The sequence below is a fragment of the Mytilus galloprovincialis genome, chromosome 5 (assembly GCF_965363235.1).
Source record: "Mytilus galloprovincialis chromosome 5, xbMytGall1.hap1.1, whole genome shotgun sequence".
In the NCBI taxonomy this organism is placed as follows: domain Eukaryota; kingdom Metazoa; phylum Mollusca; class Bivalvia; order Mytilida; family Mytilidae; genus Mytilus; species Mytilus galloprovincialis.
The window spans coordinates 21,778,376-21,785,466 of record NC_134842.1 but is presented as its reverse complement, the minus strand read 5'-3'; positions in this window follow the sequence as shown (position 1 = coordinate 21,785,466).

The window sequence follows — 7,091 nt, the reverse complement described above, 5'->3', positions numbered from 1 at the left end:
TAAATATCGATAGTAAAGATAAGTTATCGTAAAATAGTGATGATATCAATTACCATGTAATGAGATGGAAGGTATAATAAGGCCACGATTAAAATCACCATCAATTGTTTATACGACACTTGTCTGTCAGATATTGATATTCATAATTGTGAATTCTACCTTACATAAGGGCTTCAAATTTTTTCAATTTGGTGCAAAATCTACTATACTAGCCTCATTTACCAATCTTACAGGTAGAGTCTTTTGCGTAAAAACATTTTTGACAAAGATACCAGTGATAATCTGTGTAAAATATCTTTTCGGGTAAAACTGTTGCTCATATATATATATATTGATAAAAATGCTATTCATATCCTGGCTACTTATGTTTATGACAATAAAGTGACATCACAAGGGATCTTTCTACACTAAGTGACCAAACTAGTTCATTTAACATAGATTCAAACAAATTTTGAGAGCTTTGCATATGCTTACTATGGCCAAACAATGGCTCTTATCTAACTTAAAAAAAAAAGATTTTATAGCAACTAAAGGTCCATTTGTCGTCAATCGTGTTTTATATTTTACAGCTGATGGCCAGATTGTGAGATTAAGATAAGATAGCTATATTTGATAGAAAAAACTGGCATGTCACGAATGTGTTTTCTACGTTGACATATGTTAGTATTTTAAGGTGTGTTTTGTCAGGAAAAGATATCTGTTTTTTTTTTCAAATTGATACTGTACGAAGTATAATGTTAGATTATAACGGTTTGCACTGCTCGTATATTCTTGTATGACTGTTGCCATGGACATGTGTTTTGTTTTGTGTTGTTCAGCTATACAAAATAACAGGTTTAATCATTCTCCAATATTTATTTTTAATGTTTGTCGTCTGTCCTATATTTCTGTTCAATTTCCTTTAATGAAATATCAATTTCTTCAATCAACATGATCCCGTTAACATTGTTTCTTATTTGCTGAAAATGTTGTGTCATTAGCAAATACTTCATATCTTTATAGTTTTATATAGGTAGCTGTTATTCGACTTCTTATTCCCGAATGTCTATTTAGTATTTGTTTCCCTTTTTTATATGTTCATTATACTATTTCTTCCAATTCAAAATCAAAATCATTCACAATCTTTATCACAATCAATTTGTGTTGCCTTCATTACTTCATATTTTCCATATAAGGAGGTACAGTACAAGTTGCTACTATCGATACTTGCAATAGGACTAGGAATACACAAACAGATGACAAATTCTTACGTCAAAATGGTTTAAATTGTTAAAATAAAAACGCTTGATAGTGTTATGAGAAACACTTGAAATTTGTGTCTTTAACTTTGATATCAGTGGTCTGTCCTCAAAAGCTTGACATATATTCCTCATAACGAAAGAAGGATACTCAATGTACATGTACTAACGATGGTTCAAACTAAATATGATTCAGAAAAATGAACCAGTCCATTCTCCATTTGAGATAAAAAAAAAAAAATAAAAAAATCGCAGCAAAGCTACATATTCTAGAACAAGTGCAATGTGGATATTATTATTTTTTCCAAAAGACCCTGCCCATAGGTGCCATACAAAATAATTCTTACAAAAAATACTAATTATCATAAACATGTAAAATACACGTTCACATTGTTCTGATCCCCGCACAGATATCTACATTCACAGATGATGCGTACTTGTTTATGTCATACCAATGTTTGTAATCAATTTTTATAAAGTGCTAGAGGAATTTTTAAGTGTTATGTATGCAGCCTATACGACAATAATTAAATAAACACGTTGTTTAAGTTTTGATGAATATACACATTACAATAAGTACCTCTTGATGTCAGAACCTCACAAATAAAATGAGCGTAGACATCCAAGGTCTGCCGATAGATGACGGTCAGGACATGTTCTGTACATATCTAGATCTTTTTTCCATATTCTTTATATTTTTGTTCCATCATTCTCTATTCTTTATACTTTATGTCAATTTTATTCTTTATTTGTTTTTGTCCTTTATTTTGCACGTTTTGACTATTCTTTGTTCTGTAAACCCCACTCAGACCCTTATACATGTAGATTCACATGATAAATATACGCATTGGTTCGATAAAATAACGATAGAAAATTATACAAAACACGACGCGATAATTTAAGAAATATAAAACGAAATAACTCAGTAGAACTTGTAGAAATCAATTTACTAATTGATTGATTGTCCGTGTTAGTAAAATCATGTCTGCATTTTATTTTTAAGGAGAATAAAACTGAAGTTTCCTGTAAGAACGACCAACCATCGTCCAAAAGTGAAACATTATATGAATAATACATAAATTGGTACGAGCAAGGTTCCATCTCACAACCCCTGTGTTAGTGATCAATGAAGATATACAACGGCTAATGAAAAATCAACGAGAAATCGTTTAAGTTCTTTGCTTAAATCCAATCTTTCAAAAATGAAGAATTACTAGAAAGAAAATTAGCTGAATACATGAGTGGACACATTGCTCATAATATACCGAAAAAGAATTCTCAAATGAATATAAGATCATATTTTTCTGAAGGAGTTGTAACCTTAGATTCCTAGTTATTTTCAAATGTACAGACGTAGAATTTCAAAACAGTTTGTTATACATTTTGTCAACTGAAAACTTCAAATGAGTTGACATTGTGTGTAATCGTGTAACAATTGAATTAAGGTAGTCCATGTTGAATTAAAACATGTTTTGTTCTTTTATTCGCCTTTGTCTGAATTCAAAATGCATTCAAATATCTTCTCCTTTGAATTATTGCAGCCCAGTAGTCAGCACTTCTGTGTTGACTTAAGTTATCATTGATTTGTTCATTATTATAAATTAACTTTAAATTTTTAAAATACTAAGGCTTTTCTTCCTCAGGAATATATTACCTTACCTGTTTTTGGCAACATTTTTGTGATTTTTTGGTCCTCAATGTTCTTCAACATCGGGCGTTACTTGGCCTTTGTAACAAATTTTATTCGAGTGTCACTGATGAGTCTTATTTAATATAAAATGTTAGTCCTGATATCTATGATGAGTTTACTTGCAACACTAAAGGATATCAATCCAGATTTTGACATTTTTACCCGAGCAATCTTAAAACATTACTATAACATAAAGCCCGTATTATAAATTTCAATTTATATTCGTATAAATCATTATAATTGAGTCTGTAGAAGCCTTCTTATGAACAACACTACTGACATTCAATTTGTAATTGAATGCAGTGCATTACAGCGTACTAGCATAAATTTCATAATAATAATTGTCGAGGAATCAATTTGTATAACAAGGCAGGCATGAATGGGTATACACATATCGTGCAAATGGTCAATTACAAGGAAGAAGGTATAAATTTATTGTATGTGGTTTACACCAATAATGTCAATGAGGTTCAGGAATTCTGGTGATGTGAAAATGTTGAGTGTAGATCATTATTTGTGTGGTATTCAAGTCAACTAAAGTACTTAATACATCAATGTGAAACACCGGTGGTCATTTAGACAACGCAATTATCACACCGATTAAAACCTGGATCTTTGTAATGATCGTAAAATATTGGGAGTCTATTGATCAGTGGTTGTCTTTGTTGCTGTCTGCAATTGTTGATTTTCATTTATTGTTTTGAGTATAAACCAAATTGTCGGATTTTTCTTATTAAATTTTTTCACGTTTTGGCAAGCCAAGGTAATATGACACTTTTCAAACTGTATTGAATTTTAAGTATGGTTTTAGTCCGTACGGTATAGTTTTTTTTTATTCTCGTCATTTGGTTTCTGGTGAATATTTTTCAAATTGGCAGTGATACCACATCTCCCTATTCATGTAATTTTTAAATAAACAAGCTTCTTTGACTAAATATCACCGTTCAAGGTACTTTCGTTGAACGATTTAGCACAAGTTTCTCATTTGTGCGATTTTTCCTAACATTAGAGATATGATAGCAGATTCGACACGTTTACAATAGAGGGTATCTAAACATAAGAAACATAGTATGGATATGTTAAATATGTTATCATTTGTAAATTACAAATCATACAGATTTTTTTTCCATTTACTAATTAAGCTTATTGCCCTTTAATTTTCGTTCCAAAACAAAGAAATTTCAATGTTATCTTTCCAATGAATTTAGACCAAGAATCGAAGCTATTTTCCTTATTGGGTAGACGGATGATGGTGTTAGCTTGTGCCGCACTAATTCCTATCTGACTAAAACAAATGAATTGTCATACATAAGGGAAGGAAATCCTAAGATGTTGGATAAGACAGTATTAATGGTTGAAATTAAAAAGATTAAAAGATTTATACTGCTTCTTATCTTGGTAGACTATCTTAAATCTCAGATCGGGAAATCGTCAAACAAATCTATCTCGGTCTATTATGATGTGAAAATATGGCAGCTAATTAATTGTCGTGTTTTGAAGCCGTAGTTTACCGATTGTCCCATTAGTAAACAATCAACAAAGGAACATGTATAATGAGCACGTGTATAACATGTACAATAAGATAAACGGACTGATCCATGCGTCACATTTGCCAGATTTTTACGAGAAAGTTCATGTTGAGTTAATCGGCGAATTGGTTACTGGAATCAAAATATTAAAAAAATGGTAAATTTCTTCTTCATTTGGACAAATTATAGAAATTTCTTGAGAAAAACGTATATAAGCATATCTTTTATAATAAAAACTAGCCATTTAATTATAAAAAAAAACATATGCATAATGTTTTAAATGTGAAGTTTCGTATGATATTTGAGGAACATTGTCTATCGTTATATGTTCCTCATCTTTTATTTCGTTTGAAAAGGCATGGCCATTTATGTTCTACAGTGGATAATATAATGAGATGAAGGTAGGTTATGTTACTCTAATTAACACATCTCTCGACATTTCCGTGAAATTTTGTTTCTACAGCTCTATACAAAATTTCTAAAGGTACAAGCATAGTCAGATATATTTATTTTTTCTTCGAGTTAATACAATTTCATTTGAGACAATTTCTGTCTTTTGTTTTCAAATACATTTGATTTGCAAATAATAACACATTGTGAAATGCAGAATATTGTTGGTATTTAATAAAGCATTATGTAAACCTTAAATAGATAATACAGTGTGCCCAAACTTTGAAACATTATACAACAATTTTGTGAAAATATCAATATATACAAAGAAATCTTTGAAAAAACTTATTAGGAAAAATGCTTGAACAAACTTAAACAACATCATCAGAATATACACAAGTTTTATCAAAGAAAAATATGTAGCATCTACAAATCTAGATCTATTGTGATAGTTCATACATTTGATACCAATAAAAACACAAATTACTATGCATTACAAACTTCTGTAGTTCTATGCACATAATAGATGGAAAAACAATTTGAATATATGTTCATAATGTGAGTTATACTAGTTCCTACGTTTTACGATTTGGCACGATTGTTAATTGGGATCCCTGGCTTCCATTACTAGAATCATGTACACTTGAGCAACTTAGCATTACCCTATTTAATGTTACTTTGTACATTGTTTTAGCCTCCTCTACACCACCATATATATGTTTTATATAATATACTGTTATATGTTGTTTATTGTTTTTTGCTCTTGTTTTGTGCCTAAAATAGCATGTAAATTTGTTAATATCTGTTTTGTGTTTCTTTGAATTTTTTACAATGGAAAAGCAACTTCGCCAAATTTTATTCAATGTTGTATGTTAAGACAAAAATACTGCTGCCAAAAAATGCACATTTCAAAGATTTATCTCCTTATTTTTTATGGTTTTTTTTGTTATTTTTTTGTTTTTTGTTTGTTTGTTTGTTTGTTTGTTTGTTTTTTATTTATTGATTATTTTCCCTTCTCTTCTCTTCTCTCTTTCTCCTTGAAATAAAATTCTCCGTTTTTTTTAACAATATGGAAATAATGGACACATAATAATATATTGTAAATATGTTATGATTTAAAATACTAACAATTACTAACTAGTTTTCTATATAGATATATAATCTAATGATTTATAAGGCCGGGATAAGGTACCGGTACTTTCTCAAGCAAACTAACAAATGTGAAAGTTTTCAATAAAGTATGTATAATTAAAAAAATAATAAAAAACAAAATAAAACAATAAAAACAAAATACATTATTAACTAAAATGATTTCAACAAAAGTTTTCATGCTATAGTTAATGACGACTAATAACACAAAAAGCATTTTGAAAAGGGACCAATGAGGACCTCTATCTTCAAGGTCCACCATTTAAAACAAATCTAAAACTAAGTAACCCCATCCAGCTACCACTGATATTCATTTTTTTAATGTTATAGAAGATGTGGATGAAGCAATGAACAAAGAAGTACAATGTATTGTAATGGTAAATCAGGTTATAATTCAGATGAAAAACCAAAAGTAAAAGGTATCTATTTGCAAATTTACAAATATTTTACTGAACTCTATTTAAAATATTCATATACACATCATTAAATGAAATGCAAAAAAAAAAATGAAAAATAATCAGAGGGAAATTCAAACTCATCATTCGAAAATAAACTGACAACGCCATGGATAAAACGACACACAGACAAACAATAGTTCACAAAACACAACATAGAAATCTAAAGATTGAGAAACACTAACCCTACCATTAACTTGGGTTGATACCAATGGTATTGCATCAGATGTTTATCTCGACATACATATCCCTTCATTGATGCGAGAGGCCAAACTATTGGAAAAACCAAAACTTATTCAAACAACTAAGAGCTTATAAAGGACTAAAACTATAGTCAAATTCAGCTGATTGCAATTCAGGAGAACACGTCAAATTTTAGTAGGAGAAGTCAGGTACTGATTAAATATCACTTCGGATAATAAAAGCCACAAACACACGTCCTGCTTGTGTCGATTTATTATTTTTGTTGTTGGGTTGTTTAACCTTTTGACGAATAACAAACATCTCATGTTTTCATAGATTAAAAGATGGATACTTATATCAATTAACTTCAAATATATATACATGAAAGAAGAGAGAAATACTTTTACTAAAAACTTTGATACGAAACATTAACTTAATTCATATTAGAACTATTCAT